The sequence below is a fragment of the Megalobrama amblycephala genome, linkage group LG9 (genome assembly GCF_018812025.1).
Source record: "Megalobrama amblycephala isolate DHTTF-2021 linkage group LG9, ASM1881202v1, whole genome shotgun sequence".
NCBI classification, from domain to species: Eukaryota; Metazoa; Chordata; class Actinopteri; order Cypriniformes; family Xenocyprididae; genus Megalobrama; species Megalobrama amblycephala.
The window spans coordinates 17,430,920-17,457,376 of record NC_063052.1 but is presented as its reverse complement, the minus strand read 5'-3'; the positions used below and the strand labels follow the sequence as shown (position 1 = coordinate 17,457,376).

At 38.4% G+C, this 26,457-nt stretch overlaps 1 protein-coding gene across 3 annotated transcripts in view; it reads right to left on the bottom strand.

Annotated features, from left to right (window-relative positions):
* Positions 1 to 19,750, bottom strand: part of ldlrad4a (low density lipoprotein receptor class A domain containing 4a) — a 103,110-nt gene extending 83,360 nt beyond the window's left edge. For 2 of the 3 annotated variants that reach the window (XM_048201920.1, XM_048201923.1), the window contains exon 1: positions 19,601 to 19,750. The gene's annotated coding sequence lies outside the window, so the exon portion shown is untranslated. Of the gene's footprint in view, positions 1 to 18,858; positions 18,931 to 19,600 lie in introns of all 3 variants that reach the window. The other variant, XM_048201921.1, reaches the window with a different exon arrangement.
* Between the last annotated feature and the right edge of the window lie 6,707 nt (positions 19,751 to 26,457).

The window sequence follows — 26,457 nt, the reverse complement described above, 5'->3', positions numbered from 1 at the left end:
ACTGAGGGTGCCAGACTATAATGAATAAAGGGAGGCGATATTAAAAAAAGAGAGAAACAGAGGTGTGAGGATGCCAAGCGCTTGGATAGACACAAAGGGACACAATAAACCCTGATAAAGTCAAAGAATGTTGGGAATGGAATACTAGTGTAGTACTTACTTCATACTGCACTCTATATTCTGTGTACTGCCTACTATTTTAAAAACAGTATGTGAAAAAGTATGCAGCAATAAACATTTAAAAAATTGTTGTCTAATGTTTAATAGAAATTTTGTGTGTGTATCTTAACTCATGGCAGTCTGATCAAATAATGAATCAAAAAGAAAACAAACATGATATTGCTTTTGGTTCATTGGTCACACTGGAAATAGAAGGTTGAGCGCATGTACTTTAGAAGGCCATCCGGTTAATACATGCTGCATACTCCAAAACTAGTTTGAGTAGTATTTTAAACTATGTTCAGAATTCTAGCATATTGCTTACTGTATTATACCGTACTCTATGACTAGCATGTGAAATAGTATGCAATATCCAATGTTTCAAACATGCTACTTGCAGCCACATCTCATTGTATTGAATATTTGTGTAAAAAATTTCCATCGTTTGACAGCCCAAAATTACTTCAGAATCATTCCTCAAACTGAAATAGAAGGTCATATGCTTTATGCATTGTAGGATACAGTATTCCAGTGTGTTTCATTTGAATACTGAACATGTATTGTACAAATGTAGCATGTAATCCAGGTATTTAGTGCATACTGCAAATTAAAAATTTGCATACTTTGCACAATACATATTGCAATTGTAAGTACTGAAGGTCATATTAAAAATAAATACTTGTTTTACAATTTACAAGAAATGTTGTGTAAAGAAAAAAACAAAAAAAACAACGTTTAAAGGGTTAGTTAATCCAAAAATGAAAATTCTGTCATTTATTACTTACCCTCATGCCTTCGTTAATCTTCGGAACACAAATTAAGATATTTTTGTTGAAATCCGATGGCTCCATGAGGCCTGCATAGGGAGCAATGACATTTCCTCTCTCAAGATCCATAAAGGTACTAAAAACATATTTAAATCAGTTCATGTGAGTACAGTGGCTCAATATTAATATTATAAAGCGACGAGAATATTTTTGGTGCACCAAAAAAAAAAATGACGACTTATATAGTGATGGCCGATTTCAAAACACTGCTTCAGGAAGCTTCGGAGCATAATGAATCAGCGTGTCGAATCAGCAGTTCGGAGTGCCAAGGTCATGTGATTTCAGCAGTTTGGCGGTTTGACATGTGATCCGAATCATGATTCGATACGCTGATTCATTATGCTCCGAAGCTTCCTGAAGCAGTGTTTTGAAATCGGCCATCACTAAATAATTTTTGGCGCACCAAAAATATTCTCGTCGCTTTATAATATTAATATTGAACCACTGTACTCATATGAACTGATTTAAATATGTTTTTAGTACATTAATGGATCTTGAGAGAGGAAATGTCATTGCTGGCTATGGAGGCCTCACTGAGCCATCGGATTTCAACAAAAATATCTTAATTTGTGTTCCGAAGATTAACAAAGGTCTTATGGGTGTGGAACGGCATGATGGTGAGTAATAAATGACATTAATTTCATTTTTGGGTGAACTAACCCTTTAACATTCCAATCAAATATTGACTAAAGAAAGAATTGAGGCTAATATTCCGATTAATTCATCAAAATAGAAAGTCATACTGTGCTTTGTGGAAGCGTGCATTTCGATACAGTATCCCACGCAGTGTGTTTTTACTTTGTACTTTGTATGTGCAGGTCTCACATGAGCACTGAATGTGTTTTGCACAAATCAGTTGTTCCACAAAGTGGCAATACTGACCCAGGCTATTGTTTCACATTAGAAAACTAAACTAAAGAGACGGAAGAACAACAAGAACAACAAAATACCAGAAACTGCAACAACAACAGACGGCAACATTGACAAGAGCTTGTATGAGGGGGTTATGACTGAGACAGCCAGAACCTTTGTTTAAAAGAATACATAACTTCTGTAGAAAAATAGTGCAAACACTGGACAAAGATTAAACTTTATAGAGCGCATTTGTCGACCGCCTGCATTTGTGCACGCTATCAAATGGAGTATAGCTACTTTGAAAGGCTACATGTTCAACTGTAGGTACACGTCTAAAAACGAAGAAGACTTTGGGGCTTAAGTACCACAGGACTGGAGAAAAACACCCTGGCAGGTCACTATGGATGTGTTCATGGCGGTGTGGACAGCAAAAATGCCCTGACATTAATGCTGGGGTGGGGGGAGGGTCCATACTCTCTGTCAGTAACACTCTCAGCAATGCTGGAAGTGTCAGCTTCCACCCAATCAATGGTTCTTACGGTAGCACTAACAGTGTCTAGACGACAGGGTCATTGACTGCTCTTCAGAAGTGTGTGTGTGTCTCAGTACAGAGGTCACACGCAGGGCACGCGCTCTCCAGCAGGACAGACAAGGCATTACATTGACCGTGCATGTGGGGGGAGATTGCTATCTCGTCTCCACATACCTCGACACACACACAATCTGTTGGCAGACTAAACATTTGACTTCAAAGGCCATGTGGTGAATTAAACCATGTCTGTTCTGTCTACGCGTCTGATGTATGAGTACAATAGAGAAACAAAACTAAATTCTAAACGTGTGTCCTAAAAGGCCCAAGTTTAGACACAAAGATGGGCGGGCCTGACATTACGGAGTCACTTTTGACATTACAAAAGTTCACAAACACATACTCAATTGCTTAGTTCGAGCATTATGAGAGCAATTTCAGTTCCTAAAATTCCTGTTGTACATACTTAATGTGCACTCTTGTGTTACTGTGATGTTACAAACCTCAGTACTCAAGGGAGCAATAGATTTAACTTCAAATGTATCTGTCGTTAAACTTATTCAGGTAGCTAGCTACAAACATAAACATCCTTGTTTGAGAAAGATTCTCTAACAGCTTGACACAACTAAGCATAAAACTGCAAAGTGCACAAATATGTTGTTAAAATGTTTAAATTAAAAGAGAAAATCACAACATTACAAACATTGATTTAAAGCAAAAAAGTATTTTAAAAAATGATTCTAAAAAATAATTCTCAGCAAAAACTATTTAAAACTATACTACAGTAACTAATGTTAATACTAACTAATCTTGACTGTATTAATTAAACTTACTTTGATTCTTAAAGGGTTAGTTCACCCAAAAATGAAAATTCTGTCATTAATTACTCATGTCGTTCCACACCTGTAAGACCTTTGTTCATCTTTGGAACACAAATTAAGATATTTTTGATAAAATCCGATGGCTCAGTGAGGCCTGCATTGCCAGCAAGATAATGAACAATTTCAGATGCCCAGAAAGCTACTAAAGACATATTTAAAACAGTTCATGTGACTACAGTGGTTCAATCTTAATGTTATGAAGTGACGAGAATACTTTAAATGCACCAAAAACAATAAAATAACGACTTTATACAACAATATCTAGTGATGGGCGATTTCAAAACATCATGAAAAAGCTTCATGAAGCTTCGAAGCTTTACGAATCTTTAATTTCTAATCAGTGGTTCGGAGCGTGTATAAAAAAAACTGTACAAAAAGTACAGTTAGCGTACAAAAAGTATTCTTGTCGCTTCATAACATTAAGGTTGAACCACTGTAGTCACATTAACTGTTTTAAATATGTCTTTAGTAGCTTTCTGGGCATCTGAAAGTGTTCATGATCTTGCTGGCAATGGAGACCTCAACGAGCCATCGGATTTTATCAAAAATATCTTCATTTGTGTTCAGAAGATGAAAGAAGGTCTTACGGGTGTGGAACGACATGAGGGTGAGTAATTAAAAACAGAATTTTCATTTTTGGGTGAACTAACCCTTTAAAGTTTTTTTTAAATCGATTAACAATCTCGTATGGCTCACTGTAGGTCTGTCTTTAACAGTTTATAGGTAATTGCTGAAAATCAATTATATTCTATAGGACAGCCTTAGACTCCCTGAGCAGTGTACTCACTAATGAACTAGGGAACAGATTGAGACACACCCTAGGTAGGCAGCCCACCAGGTTTCTGAAAGAGAGCTCTAGTGAGGACTGATCATAACATCCATCTATCCATCCCTCAATGGACCTCATCACTTCATTCGTATAAGTGAAGAAAAAGAAGGACAGCATGTACTGTCCTACATCCTGTGAGGTTAAGCAAACTTCATGCAATCTCTCTTAAAAGCATAGAATACAAAACAGATGTTTTATTTATTTATTTTGTCATAAAAGCCCCATCTGCTTAAAAATTGTGAGTTTTGACATTTAAAACTACATTCTTTTAGCTAAAGTGTTTTTAAGATTAGCCTGTTCTGTTTCTCAGTTCCTGAATGCATCTGATTGTACTCACAATGTTCCGGAGCATGCAGCCTCTTTCTAAAGACGCCCTGTGTTAACAGATGACGAGAGACACAAGCCACAGCTGTACGTGCAGTACAATCTAAAGAATGAGGGCTTGTACAGTGCTGTTCTGTTCCGTTCCGTTCGTACAGACACACACACACACACACACACAGATCTCAATTGAAACCATGCCAACTGCAGACAGAGTCTGCCACAGCACCAGCGAACATTTATAGCACAGTTTTCACACAGGAAAGGTGAGGGGTGTGTGTGTGTAAGAGAGAGACACAGGGAGCATAAATGTGCGTTAGCGTTTACGCATTGCTATTTAAAGATTTTGCAACAATTTTCACCCAAACGCCTCTGTAAGAAGTCATCTAGCACATGGTTTAGAGGTCACCCCTCTCAAATAAGGCAGAGGAAGAAAGCGTCTAATGTGCTGCACCCGTAAGATCAGCGCAAGTCTGCCTAGCAGCCTTGTGCGGTTCATACTAACTAACACCACCACATTGGCTCAACATATAAGTCTGTCCTCTGAGAAGGCGCACCAGAGGGGGATGGCCTGGGTCATAGGCTTTGCCCCGGGAAGGGATTAAAAAAAATGCTACACAGGCCTGAAGCGTCTCCATCTGGACTTTCTATCAGAAATCATGTCCCACAGGCGCTAACTTGGGGCATGTCCATGCAATATGTTCCACAAGAGCTAGCCAGAGCTTGGCAGCACTGGCAGAAGACAGACAACGCTACGAAAAGACAAAGGCTTAATTTGTGGTATGAGACACAAAGATGGTCTGTACTGAGGGCTATAGCTAGGAATACTGAAAGCACGTAGCTATGATGTGCTTCAAAATACAAGATTCATTTACAGATTCAAAATACAGCCTTCAGTGTCACATGATCCTTCAGAAATCTCTCATTTTTTTATGGAAATCATAATATACTACCATTCAAAAAAATTATAGGGTAAGAAAGATTAAAAAAAGAAAAGATATTAACACTTTTATTCAGCAAGGATGCATTAAATTTATCAAAAATTACAGTAAAAACATACAAATAAATTTCATTAAAAAAAAAAAACATTTTTTAACTTTGTTCATCAATAAATCCTAAGATAAAAGTATCACCGTTTGCACAAAAACAGTTCTTTTAAATTGTAATATTTCACAGTAATACAGTTTTTTTACTGCATTTTTGGTGAGCATAAGGTTTCTTTCAAAAACATTAAAAAAAGTCTTAATTACTACAAAATATTTACAACTTTTGACAGTAGATGTTACTCATATTAAGGTGTGTTCACACTGACAACAATTTGTAGCAACAAAGAGACCAGAAATCGGCAAGAGTTGGTGACTGAGCGGCATGAGCAACAGCGACTACTTCTGATGCAACAAGTTGAGCGGAGTTTGTCTTTTTACTTGGAAAATGGGGTGTAATGCAATACAATCCATCATAAAAACAGGCAATCAGAACAGGTTTTCTCCATTTACAGTAGGTATAATCGGTCCAATCCAAATGAAAATGCTCCATATAAACACCTCAATCGGAACAAAAATGCCCAAACCGAATGAAATTGTAATTGGGGGGGTGGGGGTAGGATAAACCTTTCTATAAACTGAACAAAATAATAATTCTGCCATGTAAACGCGTTAAAGCAATTACTTTGCATCTACATCATCACGTCAAGAGGTCAGGGGTCGTCATGCAGAATGCAAAATGGCGGCGGCAAAATCAAACTGGAGTAAAACTGAAACACATTTATTAAATATACTAAAGGAACTCAGTGTATCATTACTGCGGACCTTCATCCACACGCTTCCATGTACTTCTCTACTATATAGTAGGCAAAAAGCAATACGTGAAAAGAGTAGTATGTCCGAACTCACAGTATTCAAAGAACAATAGGAGAAAAGTACCCGGATGGCCTACTAAGTCCGGCAAGAATCTAATGAACACTTTACTATCCCTCTACGCTACTTTTTTAGCAGTCATGAAGTAATTACTTATTCAAAAGAAGTACTTACTCAAAGAGCATGCAATTTTAATATAGGACCTACATAATGAGCGGTACTTCAGTCCAATGAGATTCCAGTGCAGAGCTGGAGTGAAATTGCAAAAAGCAACTACAGTAGTTTTGCATTTACCACTGGTTAGTACAAAACTCCAATTAGCATGGAAGAGATACCTTTTATCACATGACGCTTCTTGTTAGAACAGGGTTTCTCAACTCTGGCCCTCAAGTTCCACTCTCACCTGCTTGTAACCTTCTAGTAATCCTGAAGACCTTGATTAGCTTGTTCAGGTGTGTCTGATTAGGGTTAGAGCTAAAGTTGGCAGGAAAGTGGACCTCGAGAGCCAGAGCCCTGGGCTAGGACCATAGACTGTAAAAAAAGATGGACAGCGCATCTCCGCTTCCTTACTAAGTCATTCGGAGTCTGTGCAGTAGTGATCCTGAGGTGGAGCCGCAGTATCAAGGTCCTGCACATTCTCCCGCTCCCACAGATTCAATCACAAACACAGCTGTCGATCATGACATTACACCATTTTTATAGCATCAAATAACTAACTAAAACCAATCTTATTGGAAAAACGAATCACATCTACATGATAAAAATGACAAAAAAAACATCTTTGGAAAAAATGTAAAAAGTAAAAAGAGTAATTTGATTTTTTTTTTCTATTTGTTTGGCTCACATCCCATTTAATTACATGACCTATACTGCACCCAGCCACCAGGGGGCGATCAAATTGTTTTGGCTTCACTTTTCAGGACGTGCATGGCTCACTTGGTTAGGACAATGACGTGGGCCCTGTCCCAAATGGCACCCTAAAGACTCGTGGTCTTCCTACGGCACTTTAGTGAAGTAACGCCACTTCGAGTATCAGAAAGAAGCCTGCTGTGAAGCTCACACCAGTGCAGGCTCGGCAAAAGTGCGCATCGAGGGTGTGTATCGACTGCAAAGGGGGTGTTCGAGTGTACCCTTCTGAAACTTAAAATTGACAAATGGGACATCCTACGGTCTTGTGGACTTAACGGACACGCGCAGGCATTGTAAGTCCACAAGACCAAAAGTGCATATGAAGTGTGCCATTTGGGACAGGGCATTGGTGTAAGATTCATCACAAAGGAAAGGAAACAACAGCCAATCACACCAAGTAATCAAAGACGATTTTTTTCCTGAAATTTTTTTAGAAAAACTGTACAATGTGCACTAGGGATGGAAAATTAATTGAATTTTATTTTCGATTTTGGCTTCCAACAGTTATAAAAGTTAGATAATTTTCAAATCAGAAATTAAAAATAAATTATATTATTTTTATTGTATTATATACAGCGATAAAAGCCATGTCGAATGCCGTTGCATTAAAGGTGCAATATGTAAAATTTTCTGTCCGCTAGAGGTCGCTAGAGGCCTATTCAAAACAAGGGCGTAGCTTGATGACGCCAAGTTTGAGCGCAGAATCTTGGGACGTGTGGTCTTCACCTCACAGCCAGTGGAAAATAACCGGGATAGGACTCGGGCAGAAATCATGTTCATGGATGCGATTATTAACGTTATTGTAGCATGAAGCAGAGCAGGACCGAGTGTTGTGGGAGCTGAACGAGGCCGCTGGAGCGATTGCGCAACATGCCTCACGAGCAGAGGAACTTTTATTATGCCACAGTCGCCGGCGCCGCTTCCGCTTTTCCAGTCATGAGTATGAGGTAACTCAGCTCTGTTTATCATATTAGATACATTTGAGTGTGTTAAATTCTGTTATAACGTTACTCTGTGCGTTCGCTAAACGTGTTAAGCTATATAACAATAATTAGTTTTCTGTCTGAATGTATCAAAACAGTTGTTCCCTTGTCTATTAAAACATGTAAATATATTAAAGCGTCTTTGGTGTTTCCATGGTTTCTACAAAATAAAACCGGAAACCGAGGGTAACGCAGGTATGACGCAATTGAAAGGCGACTCCTCACACGTCCCGGAGCCTTGGTTAGAACTGCAATTTTCGCAAGACTTACAAATAGTTGGAATCATTTGGAATATTGTATGTACTCAAGTGAACAAAATATATAACACTGGCCAAGTGGTTTTTGGATATTTTACTGCAAAATTCTTACATATTGAACTTTTAATACATTATCTTAATAAAAATACCTGAGATGGCTTGAAGAACACAGATAATCCATAATACGGTCACAATGGTGTGTTAATTCTCTTCATGTTTAATCAGTCATAATGTGTTTTATTCAGCTACAGCGATCGCTGGATGTCTGTCCATATTAGGGATTTCCTGGAACTTATTACTCATGAGTCTTACTTGTAGACTTTCTGTGCAAGGGCGCCCTCCAGCGTTGAGTATGAATCAAATTACATGTGAGAGTTTGACGATCACATCGTCCTATTTTGGGTAAATATCTGTAAATATATTTGAAGTAAACATGATATTCCATACGTTTTTATCCGAATGAGCACACTTTTGTACTAAAAGCCCAAAGGGATGTAAATATAATAAAACACAGAAGGTGTCAGCAGTTAACACGTTAATGTAACACTTCCCATTTCAGGACTAGCAAAATAACAGCAACTTACTCTCTGTACAGTGGCCAAATCTGTAAGATAACAGAGGCGGAGGTAGGTGAACAGGTTGGTGGTTTTTGAGCTCACTGTTGATCGGCAATTCTTGCAGACTGGGCTGATTAACAAGTCATTTTTGCGGAATAAAACTGGCGAGCTAACTCTCTTGGAGTGCGGGTAGAGAGTGTCTCATCTGTCATACCAGATGACATGATTTTACGCGTCAGTGTCTACCTGTGTTTTATGACAGATATTAACCAGCGTTAAGGTGCAGTACCGCCACGTACTGTCCTTTGGGATGTCAACCAGATTCTGGTGCCATACATGTACTATTCAGTTGAAATATCACAGTTATCGGCGATACCGGTATATTGCGACACCTTTTTACTTACATTAGTTAGCCTAGTAATTTTTGCTTTGGTATCTAAATGATCAAAAATTGTAAAATTTCTTCAGCATCTAAAATGTTGGTATCATTACAACCATAAAAAAGTAACTGGTTGGTTGATCAAAGGGTAGTGAGTGTCATGCACTATACTGTGAGACCTTTCCCCTTCAGGCCAACCGAGTTTGGCTGAACACAAGCCACAGCGTGAGTGCTGTCCCGATAGCAGTTCGACCGTACGGTCGGAGAGGGACGTCACGCATTCCCCGCCTGTGTCAGGAAGCTTTCCTGCTATGCTGTAGGAATGCAGGCTTCTATCGGCTCTCTCTCCTCGAGCCAGGAAGAGAAGAGGGGGAGGGAGGCCGCGAGAGAGAGACGTGGGCAGGCTACAGGCGAGGAGCAGTCTGCCTCGCCACTTATGGGCATGTTAGGTGGCAGCAGCACAAATGACCATACATGAGTCTGAAGCTGGTGGAAGAGGAGCTGATCACGATGACTGATGATGTCACGATGCTGTTTTGTGGCATCTGTTGCCAGGTTTGGCCATCAAGCAGTCAGAGTTAAGGTACAAGTCTCATCTCATTCCTGAACTGTAATCAGGATCCCTGACCCCAATCTTTGCCGTAGCCATAGCACCACCATTCACGGCTGATCTCAGGTCAGCTGATGAATGCTGCACCACCACAGCTGGCTGAGTGATGTCTGCATGGCTCAGCAAAGTCATTTAGACTGATCACACCATGGCTATCAAATTACAGGCCTAGTCTGGCTCACTCACTCACCAGACATGAGACAGGGTTAGGAATGTTTTTACTCTATGTGTTTGTGTGAGCAATCAAACTAACATACATGCAATTTTTTTAGCTGCGACATCAGTGCTGTGTACCCCAACGGCATATTATCTGTAGTTTGCAAGGTACATATGGATGTGTAAAATTACATGTTTACAAATAAAGATTTTTACCCTGACAAACCATTTTTAAAACTCAAAACTCATGATGAAATAGGGCTGGCCGATTAACCGAAAAGTAATCGAAACTGAAATTCAGAACCTCTAACCGACGTAATTTTCCCATGTCGGTTATTTCGTTTTTTTTAATCCTGTTAATACTTCCCCCTTAAAAACATACTACCGCGTGTGTTGGTTTTTTTTGAGCGAGATGCTTTTAGTCTAATCAGATTCAATGAACTATGCTAAGCTATGCAAAAAGTGGTACCACCAGACCCGGAGATCGGCTGAATGGATTCGAAAATGGTAAAACTCAACTGTTTAACTCTAGGGGAGTTGGAAAATGAGCCTATTTTGAAAAAAAGTGGCGTGTTCCTTTAATATATTGTGATATAATGTGATACACTAAGAAAGAGGATCTAATTTTAGGGGAAAAAAATGTCAAAGAACACCCCACCATATGCATAAAACCAAAGGAAAACATTTATTTTATTGAATCAAAACAGTAGGCCTATCATTTGCATTTATATCACTAATCACTATTTTGTGCAGTCTAAGTAAAGGGAAAATACTAAAGTGATTGCATGATTCATTAAGTATATACTTAAGCAGAAAGTGCATAGTCCCATCCATGACTACATGACCGTTTTATTTTTATATTTAATACTGTAAAGCTGCTGTCTTGTATAAAGTGCTGTATTAATAAACATTCCTTTCACTGGAGTGCTTAACTGCAGAGCTAGTGCAAACATAACCACATTTCTATGAACAGATGCTTTCTTGCTGCTGCCACCGCTGTCATTTTTTTGTGTTTATTTTGTTATTGAGAGAAAAGCATGCAGTACACATATTCTATCGAAACACTGCTCTCAGCAGTCATCTATCGTCTTGTGAGCTGGGTTTGCTAATGCTAATGCTAGCACTTCTCCTCATCAGTTCACATTCTAAGATAACACTGCCATCTAGCAGTCAGGTTTAAACCGAACACAAAGCCACTGACCTGAATCTTGGATGTAAACAAACAAACAAATGAATTAATTAATATTGATACAGTGTTTTTGAGAATCGATACAGTATTGCAGAACATAATACCATGATATTCACGTGCGTCAATATTTTCTTATACAAGTGCCACCTACTGTCAGAACATTTGCTTTGGTGTGAGCAGGCCTTTAGGCTTTGATGCTGGAGTGTTGGAGCTTTTAAGGAGATCAATTTAAGCACACAGAATGTCTCAGGATGGGGTTTAGCATGCTAGCATTGAGTGATGCTAAGGGAGCAGACATTACACACTTTACCTTTATAGTTCTTCCGTACTAAAGAATGTACTCCCTAGTCGACCTCACTATTTAATTATTCACTTGTTGGATGACTAGCTGACAATCCTGAACCATTCCTAATAAGAGTTTTTGGGTTACAATTTTTAGTATGTTGAAAAAAAGTTTCAAAGGTGCCTGAATGCTGTGCTATTTCTTGGGCATTTTCAAAGTGTCCAATTATTCATGCTTTTTGGCTAATATTAACCCCATTAGCATGAGCAATTTGAAAGGAAAATGTTCTTAAAATGAAAATAGAGTTACAATGTATTTTACGCTAATGGATTAAGTTAGAGGCTGAAAAGTTTGCAAAGGGGTCATATAGATGGTAATTTTTGACGTGCTACATGCTTAGCGCATAGTATTAGAATGTGATTTGTGACAGCCGATGTTTCCAGATCCTCTCCACTGGGGAACTGAAAAGAGTGGCAACGGGATGTGTACGAATTTAATAATTCTGGTTTAAGAGCCATTCAGCTGGAAGACATCAGAGACACGGCTGAGAACAGACTACACTTCAATGGACAAGAGAAAGCAGGAGGGCGATCTCGGATTTAATCTCCATGAATAAATATGTTGGCTAGATATGCATCAACACTTTCTTAACATATAATATTTTAATCTTTTACTTGCTCTGTATTTTGGATGTGTGATTGACATTGGGCCATTTTTGTTTTAAGTAAAATCTACAATAAGTATATCATAAATAATATTATAACCGCTGTAAACTGGTGCAAATCTGTTCAATTAAAAGTCTTGAATTTTTTCCAAAAAATATTAAGGTTAAAAACGAAAGACCTTGGCTTTCTTTCCAGTGTTGTGCATCCTCACAGGCTTGAGTCAGGCCTTGAATAAAGACTTCGAAATCAAACTCTGTCCCTAACACTCCCTCTTCCTGCCCAATGAATTATTCCTGCAGGAAACTAATCCATCAATAAGCCTTCAAAGCAAAAAGATGCGTTGAACCAGGACTCTGATCAATATTTATGGGGCATACATGAATAAAACTGAGCTTCTTCAAAGGCAGCTAAGAGAAACCTGCAGAAAGACAGAAAAGCCCTTTTTCTCTTCCTCGTAGATGCTGTAGATGCTAAAACCTGGTGAATTTGAAGTCTTAGCCTGAGCTAGAACAGAGAGACTCCCTGGGTAGACTGGGAAGGGTGCCTAAGATGGCTAAAAATAAAGATCGAGAAAGAAGAAGAGGAAAAACAGCGGCCTGTTAGTCCCTAATCAGTCTCCCAAGCTTAGGAACAAGTACATAGATGGCTTGTTGCTAACAGGCTTGTTCCCTAATGCTCCAGCGCCACAGTAGTAAAGATTTATGCACGACATCTATTATGATATAGTGATTGTTGATGGAAAGCATGTGAATGAGTCACAATAAGCACTGTTTGCTGGCTCTGTTCGATAAATTACACCCCATGAAATCAAAAGTGAAGCTTTGTAGATTTTAGTACAAGTCTGTTATATATAGGCGTTTAGCATATACACATTTTTACAATGTACAGTCTTTCACTTCTAGGAAAATTAAACAAATCATCATCTTTTCACAGGCATATACCATTTTTTCTACAATAAAATGCTCTCTAAAATGAGAATGCCCCCTCCTTATAACTAGAAATAGCAAATAATGGGCTGTTCAAAGTGAAACGCTAGCTTGCTATTTACTGAATACTGTGCATTAATCACTGCATACTGAATACTATTCTTTAAAAATAGCAAGTGAAACAGTAGGCATTAACCTATCACAAACATTTCAAACAGCAGTATGCCACAAGTAGTTATCTCAAAAATAGAAATGCTTTAAATTAATTTTGTATACAAATGTTGTAACTTTTGGCAGTCTAATCAATGTACATAGAAAAGAAATGATAAAAAATTACAGCTGTAATTACTCATATCACACTAAAAATAGAAAATCAAGTCACACATTGCATTTGCCAGGCAGTGACGTAAACTAAAGGCTACTGGCTAAAAAAGAATAAGCCCTTCACCACATTTTTGTTTCCAATATAAAACACATCAACGGTAGAATGAAAACTGAATTTGCAAACCATTTCATAGCATCTTCAACATGAAATTAAAAATAAACCAACAGCCGTATTATATCTGTATCAGTATATAAGCATGAATGGACTCTATAAATATACTGAAGAAGTGAGTCATGCTATCAACATATTTGTGGTAGGATTCAGAAGATTACTGTGTAATACTTGCTCCAAATTGGACTGCAATTTTTTAATCAGCCGTGGTCAATGGCAACAATATAAGGTCATTGGCAAAATACTGAGATGTAAAAACAAACTCATGCAAAAGCAAACAACAAAAACTGCAGCACCCAGCATAAACAGCTGGGCCAACTTCAGACAGGTCAACAAAAAACAAACCTTCAGGGAGGACAACTTTATTTTCATATCCTCTCAGCACTATCTTTATAATACGAGTCATATCAGTGCAGAAGACTCTCTCTGGAGCAACATTAGCTGAAGGATGTGATCCAGGCTTTGCTCATGCACAGGCTCAGATGGAATCTGTGGAATTTTTTTTTTTAGGAATTTATTCCCCAATTTTGAGTGAAAATCTGCGGAATCAAGCCATGATCACACTAGACTTTGAGCACACAAAATTTCACTGGACACTGCAAAGAACGATATTGCCTTTTTAAAAACATAAATTTGACTAATAATAAAAATACTAAATGTACAAAATACGCAAACTACTCCACTTTACTGCAAAGCTGCCAACCTGCAGATTTAAAGTTTGAATTCGTTTAATTTAAGGTCACACTGTGACGTATCATTTGTCTATTGGTCACACACATCTTCATGTGATACAAATTCAGAGGTAAAATTTCACCAACCTTGAACTTTGGAATGCAGCGAAATGCCCAACTTCATTTGCATATGTATGAAGGATTAGTTCACTTCCGAATGAAAATTTCCTGTTAATTTACTCACCCCCATGTCATCCAAGATGTTTATGTCTTTCTTTCTTCAGTCTAAAAGAAATTAAGGTACTTCCACATATACGTGACGCGTGACCTTTCCAACGTGATTACGCCATGCATGGCGCATCGCAAAGCTATAGTGCAAGATGAGCATTTGTGGTTAAAAAGTATAAATTTTTTTATTTTTTTAGAAAATGACAGATCGTTTCGCTAGATATGACCCTTATTCCTCATCTGGGATTGTGTAGAATCCTTTTAAGCTGCATTGTAACTGCAGTTTGGACCCGTTGAACCCTGTGGAAGTCCACTATATGGAGAAAAATCCTGGAATGTTTTCCTCAAAAACCATCATTTCTTTTTGACTGAAGAAAGAAAGACATAAACATCTTGGATAACACTGGCGTGAGTAAATTATCAGGAAATTTTAATTCTGAAGTGAAATAATGCTTTAAAGAACTTAAAATGTTTTAAACAGATAGCTGAGAGCATAATCCAATTATTCAAAATATTCAATAATAAATGAATATTTGTTTTTAAAAAATGTATTCCAGAACATATCACACTAAAAATAGAAAATCAAGTCAAACACATTGCATTTGCCAGGCAGTGGCGTAAACAAAAAGCTGTTGGCTAAAAAAGAATAAGCCCTTTAAGATGTTCCACCACATTTCCTGTTTCAATATAAAATACATCAACAGTAGATAGAAAATTGCATTTGTCAAACCATTGACCATTGTGGAGAATTAATAGAATTTTATGAATGGCAGTCATTACAATTCTGTCGACATTTGCGGAGCTCTCTACAGGTACAGACAGCATGACAGGAGTCATTACTCTGCAGCAATGGTTCCCAAACTTTTTAGAGTGGCGTACCCCCTGAGGCATTTAACATCCTTCTGCGTACCCCCTCTCTTCCACTTAGACTGCAGTCACAACTTTTCCATTAAAGGATTAGTTCACTTTCAAATAAAATTCCTGATAATTTACTCACCCCCATGTCATCCAAGATGTTCATGTCTTTCTTTCTTCACTCGAAAAGAAATTAAGGTTTTTGATGAAAACATTCCAGGATTATTCTCCTTATAGTGGACTTCAATGGCCTCCAAATGGTTGAAGGTCAAAATTACAGTTTCAGTGCAGCTTCAAAGGGGTTTAAACAATACCAGACGAGGAATAAGGGTCTTATCTAGAGAAACGATCAGTCATTTTCGAAAAAAAAATGTAAATGTATATGCTTTATATAAACAAACAATCGCCTTCCAAGTGCTTCCGCCAAAACCGCACTTTCGTATTCTTCAAAAAGCTTACGCTGTATGTCCTACACTTTCCCTATTGTACTTATGGAACGATTTTTTATTTGAAAGTGAACTAATCCTTTAAGGGGACAATACTTGCCCCCTTAAATTGATTTTCAGGTCAATTTTTTTCACCTTTATAAAGGCAACGTTTTTCTAACCCTATTAAATGTGTCACGTTTTATGTAAAATTCTTAAAATTCCATTAATTTAATTATTACTATAATAAGGCAATAAATTAAACTAAATCATTAATTTTAATCAAATGAAATCATCTTCAACTAAAGCCATCTTTGCGCATGCTGTACAACCTGCATCTATTTACACTGTTTAATGTTGCTCAGAGGTGGCATGAATGCACAATGGCACAAATATTGTTATGAGATAATGTTTTAAATAAAAACTGTTCAATTGAGTAAAACACTTTTAAATATTAAACACCACAAGTAAGTGGCGGCAAGTCACTGTCTTAAAGAGTGAGTCAAGTCATTCATTCATTCAGTAACGAAAATTTCTGATGACGAAATTTGCATAACGCGCATATACATTGACCCTCGCGTACACATAAAAAGTGAAATATACTATGGGCTTAAGAATCAATGATGCCACAACATTTCGCAGCTACTGGTTGTGGAACCACTGAGATTAAATTCCTGAATAAATGGGATGAACTTTCAGAGGTGAGAATGTGTTGGTTTGTGTTTTTATATGTATTAACTCAATATTACAGGTTTCTTACACTGTGGTAACTTTTTTATGTTGAGTTAGCTTCATCTTGTTGTATTGTGTTAGTTTAGCAAAATCATCTGTAGAAGTCTATTGCAGATTTAGTTATTCATATATGCATATGGTTGCAGACGTTCAGTCAACTTGCTTTCGAATGTTCATGGACCTCTGTTTTGACTGTTCCAATATGGCAGACAGCTTACGTATAGTGGCCCATAGAAACAGCCGCTAATGAGGCATCTATGTTTATGAAAATGTCATTGACACACTGACTCTCCCTATTTGTTCAAGATTCGTTTACTAACAAAACGGCAGAGACACTGTGGCTTTTGTTGGAACTATTATTTTGTTGCAAAACAGAACAAACAATACTGTTTAAAATGTAGCCTACATCACTTAATATTACCTTTTTTGTTGAACTGTTGTTTAAAATCAATATCATATTTGCAATCGTGTGGATATATTCAGAAAAAAATTGCATTCTTATATATATTGCATTCTTGCATACTCATATAATTTATCAACACTAAAAACAGGAGCTCACACAGGGTATGTTTCTGTATCGAAGAGAGTTTGAGTCTTAAATCGATCTTTATGCTCAGTCTGTGTCTATATTTGTTCTTCATGCATGTAAGTGCTAAAACCCTACTTTTACAAAGGTACACTGTCAAGAACGGCAGTAATGTAGCACGATTTGCTAAGGCAGCATATTCAGTACGCAACCTATCATATCCATCCATCAGTTTTGACCGCAAAAGATGAAGTAATTTGATTGAATGTCATGTATTTGACCTTTTACGGCACTACCATTTTCATGTTTTTACTCTAGAAGTGTCATTTTGCCTTTTAGAAATATACAGTATGCTCAGTTTTAATGTTATTTTAAAGGGTTAGTTCACCCAAAAATTACTCACCCTCATGTCGCTCCACACCCATAAGACCTTCATTAATCTTCAGAATGCAAATTTAGATATTTTAGTTGAAATCCGATGGCTCAGTGAGGCCTGCATAGCCAGAAATGACATTTCCTCTCTCAAGATCCATTAATGTACTAAAAACATATTTAAATCAGTTCATATGAGTACAGTGGTTCAATATTAATATTATAAAGCAACGAGAATATTTTTGGTGTGCAAAATAACGACTTATATAGTGATAGCCGATTTCAAAACACTGCTTCATGAAGCTTTGGAGCATTATGAATCAGCGTGTCGAATCAACTGTTCGGAACACTAAAGTCACGTGATTTCAGCAGTTTGGCGGTTTGACACGCGATCCGAATCATGATTCGACACAAAAGATTAATAATGCTCCGAAGCTTCCTGAAGCCGTTTTGAAATCGGCCATAACTAAATAAGTCGTTATTTTGTTTTTTTTTTGGCACACCAAAAATATTCTCGTCGCTTTATAATATTAATATTGAACCACTGTACTCACATGAACCGATTTAAATATCTTGAGAGAGGAAATGTCATTGCTGGCTATGCAGGCCTCACTGAGCCATCGGATTTCAACAAAAATATCTTAATTTGTGTTCAGAAGATGAACAAAGGTCTTACGGGTGTGGAACGGCATGAGGGTGAGTAATAAATTACATTATTTTCATTTTTGGGTGAACTAACCCTTTAAGGTGGGGTAGAATTAAATGAACAGCAAAACTCAGCATTTTGTTCATGTATTCCCTGTCACCTTACGTACCACCCAGGGATACATGTACCCCAGTTTAGAAACCACTGCACTACAGGACTAAACAAGACCAAGAGTTTCCATGATGTACTTTTTGCCCCGTATTTAACAAAGGTGGAATGAAATGGACATTGAGTGAGACAGAAAGTAGAGAAGTCAGCATGGAACATCACTTAATTTGGCAGCTGAAAGGTAAAGCATAGGTTCTGTCCCAAAACCAGCTGTCTTGCTGTCTAATGGCTACAAAGGCAGCATCACTTTTTTTTACCAGCACCGTTCCCATGCTGCTTTAAAATACTGCCTACTCAGGAAGCTCTCTAGTTTTCGGAACAAAGCCACATCCATGTTATGGCGTTGGTCTGTGTGCATCACTAGGAACAAATGAGGGAATCTGGGGCCCGGGGCACCATATAATGCCACTTTATGTTACTTCAGCCATGCAAAATGACCCCAGGAAAGAGACAGAGGAAGTTTTTCCAAAAATTACTGTCAAGCCACATTTAAGGTACCAGTACGGGCTAAATTATGCATCTGTGCGAGACTGACAGAAAGAGATTGCAGCCATGGTCTCTGATTCACCTCTCTCTCTCGCTCTCTCAGACATGATGAGTTATGAGTCTTCAAACTGGCCCCTGAGGTTGTTATATACGCCTATAAGGGAATAACAGTGTAAGAGCTCCATTACATGCCAAAAAGGCACAACCCTGTAATAATAAAAAATAAAAAAACATTTTGAAAGCAAAGCTTTAGGTTTTATCATATTTTGCTTTGTGTATGTGTGTGTGTTGTGTATGTCAGTATTTTTGTCGCATTATATTGCATAAAAGTGAATACTGTGACAGAGCCGTATTGCCCCTCTCACAACAAACCTATAAAAACAATGCAGAAACAACATCCTGATATTTCTATTGCATAATACAAACTGACGGTAAACTGTCGCAAAGAGCTTCTAAGTACATACTGTGTTTACCTTCTCTACAGAAACTTTTAATTAGACGAAGATACTAAAGTCCTGACTTTGCAGCAAATAAAAATAAAATCCTGATTTGAGACCATAAAGTTTTATAAGTGCACAGCCCCGTTATTTAACGCCCATTTAACCTTAGAACACCGTAGTCGTAAATGTCCTAAACATTTATGCAGCATTGATTAAGAATCGACGGTTCCTTTAAGAACGTGAACGCGCATAGTGTCTTTTCCATTGCGACTGTCTGCAACAACTTCAATTGCTTTTTCCTTGCAGAAATGCAGCACATTTACTCTCTCGAACCACTCCGGGCCATCATGAAATAACTCCATATGATAGATAGAAATGGCTTACGTTTGTAAATGTATCGTCGTGATGGTGACAGAGCCGCAGAGGGAAGTGTCTCTCCTCCAGACGAGGCTGTCAAGAGCGTCTAGACTGACTGTCTCACTCTCATGGCCAAAACTCAGTAGAGCACAAACTCCCGTTGTGTTCCAGTCAGTCCAGCCCTCTGTCTCGCTCTATGAGTAATTTACAACACACTAGAGCGACATCTGCAGGACAGGAGTACCAATGAGCGCACACATGCGTCGTCAATAATGTATAGATAGATAGATAGATAGATAGATAGATAGATAGATAGATAGATAGATAGATAGATAGATAGATAGATAGATAGATAGATAGATAGATAGATAGATAGATAGATAGATAGATAGATAGATAGATAGATAGATAGTGTGTATATGTGTATCACAGACAATGAGGATGAAAAATAAGGTATGTATACAGCAGCATGTATAGTGATATGGAGTGAGTTTAACTGCATGAGTCCTCTGTGTGTCTGTCTGGAGGGATGAGACAGCAGTAGGAAGGGCTAGAGAAAAAGGAGGTGCTAATTTTGCAGAGGAGGTGTTGTTTCATTTACCCTCCTAAAAGACTCAATTACCAAAAAGAGACTGAACCCCCTGGCAGGGATTTAACAAGTGTGTTTGCCATTACTGTGTGGTTGTGTATGAGAGAGTCCTTGCCAACCCAATGCAGACATGGCCACAGGGTTGGCAGGTGTGTAATCAGGCCACAATACTATGTTCTCTTGGTTAACACACTCTCAGCAGCCTGAGGGCCAAAACCCTGACCAGTTACATCTGCCACAGACTGAGAAGAGAAAAAAATAATAGTAATAAACCCAGAACTGTGACCCAAATTGTTAGATCCACTCAGGACTGGATGGCCAAACCAGGGCTAAAAATCACAATCTGATATATGCAGACACCATTCAATTGTAACTACACTGAAAGAGCAAACAATACATAAATCTGTCTTAGCCTCACAAAATACACAGTACTTGTTTTCAGCATTTTTTAATTATGTAACAAACATTTGGATCATATGTACTTGTCAAGCACATGCCCCAGTCATATTTAATTTAAAAATTCAAAATGTATTTTCCTTAAAGCTGCAGTCCGTAACTTTTTAGGTTAAAAATTATCCAAAATCAATTTTTGAGCAAGTACATAACCAGCCTAGCCTGGATGCCAGCCGAACTTAGCCCCGCCCACAACATTTTGAGGTTGGGGAGTTCGGTCTGGACTCGATCCGTAGAGGAGTAATTATGCCCGAACAGAAACTGTTCGGACCAATCACATTGTCAGGGCAATGATTGACAGATTATCACCAGAAACGTAATCAGCCACGTCATCAAAGAGCGCTTGGGGAGTTTGATTGACTAGCGATCTAACCAATCAGAACGCCGCATCCGCCATTTTGTCCGACAAAGCAGTCAGGAGTTAGAAGATTAACCTCGGTGGAGTTAAACTTGAAAAATTGTGCATATTGATGTCTTTCCGCGTTTGAAACAACATTCATTCTCATGTTCATTCATGTTTATTTGATGCTATAAATGGACTAGTAGGAAGAGATGATCGGTTCACGAGCCTCTTGAGCTGAGGCGCTACAGCAATCTGTCACGATCATGGTCACAACCCATTAAAGAGCCACAAAACGGTTTTTATTGTTTGAATTTTTTAAATAACTACACAGTTTGAAAGCTGGGACTTTGTTTAATATCATAAGTAACCTGCTCTGTCTCGTCTGTCGATGTGTTGTCAGTTTCCTCTTTGCTCCGCGATGTATTTTTCACTCTGTGTGGCGTGACAGCGCCACAGCTTGTCGGACAAAGCAACAGTAACTAAGGGGGGCGGGTCTTTGCGAAAGGTCAATTAGTTTACAACAATGATGGCTGTTGAAGAACTGAGATGTGTAGATTCCGCCATCGCGTCCGTTATAGAAGATATCGACAGCGCATTAATTTTAAAAAAGGAACAGAGGACCGCGATCAAGGCATTTGTCGATGGGAAAGATGTCTTTGCCGTCCTTCCTACGGGATTCGGCAAAAGTTTGATTTATCAGCTGGCCCCGATGGTCGCTAAGAAGAGTTCTGTTGACAACTATGCGTCGCTCAACATACGTCACTTACTCTGTAGCTCTGATTGGTTGTAGGTCTATCCAATTGAGGTCTTTCCTGGATCGGTTGAAATACGCCCCCATAATCAAAGCCCAATGGAGCAGTATAAGACTCATATTCTGACTAGAATTGAGTATGACCACGTCAGGCTATAACCAGCCAGTGTTCAAAACTATCTCCTTACCTTAGCTCGATTCACAACGGTAAGCTTGTAATATTTTATAATAAAATCGGTACTGGTAGGTTTCCGCGGGAAATTCAAGCAGGCAGCCATTTGCCTTTGCTTCATTATGTCACACATGTAAACAGAAAGAAGGAGTCCCAGCAGCCATTTCATGTGAGAATGCTGGTAGCTTTTTCTCACAGCAGCTGAAATAATTAAACTTATAATTTTGATAGTGGATTGTAATCCAGAAAGGTCCAAATGACAATCATCAGTGACAACTGGAGATTCACCCATAGTCAAAAAGCAAAAGACTTTGGACTGTGGAGTGGCTACAGAAATTGAAATCTACAGGTAACGCTAATACACACACAGTCACGCAATGCTGATGTTGTTAACATTAACAATTTGAGAACAAAGTATAACAGTAATGATAATTTGCACAGTTTGGCATGATCCGAGCTAAGCTATCGTTAGATTTATTCACCATTGGTAGCCCAATTTATTGTAGGCCTAATGCTTTTTTCCTCATTTGGTCAGAACAAAAATGGCAGACATGTTACTTACTTGTTCAGATGACATTTTCCAGTGAAAATTCTTATTTTGGTCATACTTCCAAGATGTAGAATCTGTGTTTCTGAAGTACAGGATCCACACCAGTGTGGTGACTGACACCAAACATTAGGTTCATCCGCACGGAGTCGTGCCGATGCACAACCCACATAACTATAATAATTTCACATATAACTGCAATTGCAGGTTTCAAACAGAAATGGCGACAAAGAGGCAAATCTTACGGACTGCAGCTTTAATGAAAGCAATGCCCATTTTAGAACTCTTTCAGTGATCCATTTTCATAAAATAAGGACAATTGTCTTATACTACAATGCAAAAAAATATCTCATTCTTATTACTAGAAGATAAAAATATTTTTAATACTATAATAAAATTATTTATGCAGTACAGTAGCATCTGTTTTATTGCCCTTGATTATTTGAATAAAAAACATTTAATAACTGTGTGTCATTTTATAACTATGTGTCAAAGAACACATAGACAAAGGCCAGGACTTCTGGAATAATGCACTTTGGATGGATGAGTCTAAAATTGAATTATTTGAATTATAACAGAGGGGATGTTTAGCGTAAACCAGATACAGCATTCCAGCAAAAGAACCTCATACCAGCTGTGAAGCATCGAGGTGGAATTGTTGTGGTTTGAGGATGCTTTGCTGCTGCAGGACCTGGCCAGCTCACCATAATTCTATATTGTATCAGAAGGTGCTTCAGGAACACGTGAGACCATTTGTCAAAAAATTGAAGCTGAAGCAGAACTGGACCTTGAAACATGACAATGACCAAAAACGTACCAGTAAATCCACGAAGGAATGGCTGAAAAGTAAAAATAAAAATAAAAAAAATAAAAGGAGAGTTCTGGAATGGCCAAGTCAAAGCCCAGATCTAAATCCTATTGAGATGCTGTGAGGTGATTTGAAACAAACTGTGCATGCAAGAAACCCCACAAACATCACACAGCTGAAAGAATTCTGCATTGGAGTGGGGAAAACTTTCTTCCAGGCAATGTCAGAGACTGGTAGATGGCTACAAGAAACGTCTCATTGAGGTTATTTCAGCCAAAGGGGGAAACACTAGCTATTAAGGCATAGGGTGTCCTAACTTTTTCCTCAGATGAAATACACATTTTTGTTGATTTCTTTGTTTAAAGGGTTAGTCCACCCAAAAATGAAAATTCTGTCACTTATTACTCACCCTTATGCCGTTCCACACCCGTAAGATCTTTGTTAATCTCCGGAACACAAATTAAGATATTTTTGTTGAAATCCAATGACTCTGTGAGGCCTTCATAGCCAGCAATGACATTTCCTCTCTCAAGATCCATTAATGTACTAAAAACATATTTAAATCATGTGAGTACAGTGGTTCAATATTAATATTATAAAGTGACGAGAATTTTTTGGTGCACCAAAAAAACAAAATAACGACTTATATAGTGATGGCCGATTTCAAAACACTGCTTCAGGAAGCTTCAGAGCATTATGAATATATGAATATTCTTAATAAAGAACTGAAAATTTAATGGGGTGTCCTAATTTTTTCACTTGACTATGTATGTGCGTGTGTGTGTGTTTATATATATAAACTCAGCAAAAAAAGAAACACCCATTTTAAATATAATTTTGAAAATCCAAATAAGCTTTACAGAGCATTACTGAAAAGGGTTCAAACAATGTTCAAGAGTTGACAAGAGTCCACTACAGTTTACAGGTGGTAGGCAATTAAGGTCATGGTACTTTGGACACTAGAGACCTTTCTATTGACTCTGAAAAACACCAGAAGAAAGATGCTTAGGGTCCCTGATCACCTGTGTGAACATGCCATAGACCTGCTGCAGGAGGACTGCAGATGTGACCAGTCAATAATGTAAGACACCTAAGACAGCACTACAGCGATAGAGGGTGGACAGGTGATCATCCTTTTTGAGCCAAACAATGTGTAATCCCAGACACCCATGTCTTGGTGGAAGAGTGGAGTAACAACTCACAGCAAGAACTGTCCATGAGGATGAGATGCACTGTAGTACTTAAAGCAGATGGTGGACACACCAGATACTGACTGGTACTTTTGATATTGACTCCCCCTTTGTTCAGGGACATATCCAAACACTATTCGGTTGTTAAGTCTGACGTCACGCGGCAGCGCTTCCGGGTCCTAACGCTCTATCTCATACCACAAGAAAACAACAAATGGTGCTAATATACACACACACGATGTGGTGTAATACTACAAAAAAATATATAATATTTGTTTATGTATATAAACATAACCTTTATCTCCACACCAAAATTCCAGATGGCCATGATTCATCTTTTATAAATCGTTAAAATATTAATGTCTGTGACGCTGTGAGCACGGAAACTGTTGTGTACACTGTAAGTATTTAAAATGTTCAACTTTTTAAAATGATTGATGTTTAATATGAATAAATAAACGGCCGTCGATGGCATTCTCAAGTGAAATGAGTCGAGGCTTGGACCCGGAAACAGCGTTCCTTACGTCACGACTTAACAAGCGGATTCCATTTCTCTTCATCAAACATCTGTGAAATTTGCATCATTTATGTCCTAGTTGTTGGGACATAAATGTATATACAGTATATATATATATATATATATATATATATATATATACAGTGGGTACGGAAAGTATTCAGACCCCCTTAAAATTTTCACTCTTTGTTATATTGCAGCCATTTGCTAAAATCATTTAAGTTCATTTTTTCCTTATTAATGTACACACAGCACCCCACATTACAGAAAAACACAGAATTGTTGACATTTTTGCAAATTTATTAAAAAAGAAAAACTGAAATATCACATGGACCTAAGTATTCAGACCCTTTGCTGTGACACTCATATATTTAACTCAGGTATCCATTTCTTCTGATCATCCTTGAGATGGTTCTACACCTTCATTTGAGTCCAGCTGTGTTTGATTATACTGATTGGACTTGATTAGGAAAGCCACACACCTGTCTATATAAGACCTTACAGCTCACAGTGCATGTCAGAGCAAATGAGAATCATGAGGTCAAAGGAACTGCCTGAAGAGCTCAGAGACAGAATTGTGGCAAGGCACAGATCTGGCCAAGGTTACAAAAAAAATTCTGCTGCACTTAAGGTTCCTGAGAGCACAGTGGCCTCCATAATCCTTAAATGGAAGACGTTTGGGACGACCAGAACCCTTCCTAGAGCTGGCCGTCTGGCCAAACTGAGCTATCGGGGAAGAAGAGCCTTGGTGAGAGAGGTAAAGAAGAACCCAAAGATCACTGTGGCTGAGCTCCAGAGATGCAGTCGGGAGATGGGAGAAAGTTGTAGAAAGTCAACCATCACTGCAGCCCTCCACCAGTCGGGGCTTTATGGCAGAGTGGCCCGACGGAAGCCTCTCCTCAGTGCAAGACACATGAAAGCCCGCCTGAAGGACTCCAAGATGGTGAGAAATAAGATTCTCTGGTCTGATGAGACCAAGATAGAACTTTTTGGCCTTAATTCTAAGTGGTATGTGTGGAGAAAACCAGGCACTGCTCATCACCTGTCCAATACAGTCCCAACAGTGAAGCATGGTGGTGGCAGCATCATGCTGTGGGGGTGTTTTTCAGCAGCAGGAACAGGACGACTGGTTGCAATCGAGGGAAAGATGAATGCGGCCAAGTACAGGGATATCCTGGACGAAAACCTTCAGACTAGGCCGAAGGTTTACCTTCTAACAAGACAATGACCCTAAGCACACAGCTAAAATAACGAAGGAGTGGCTTCACAAAAACTCCATGACTGTTCTTGACTTAAACCCAATTGAGCATCTCTGGAGAGACCTAAAAATGGCTGTCCACCAACGTTTACCATCCGACCTGACAGAACTGGAGAGGATCTGCAAGGAGGAATGGCAGAGGATCCCCAAATCCAGGTGTGAAAAACTTGTTGCATCTTTCCCAAAAAGACTCATGGCTGTATTAAATCAAAAGGGTGCTTCTACTAAATACTGAGCAAAGGGTCTGAATACTTAG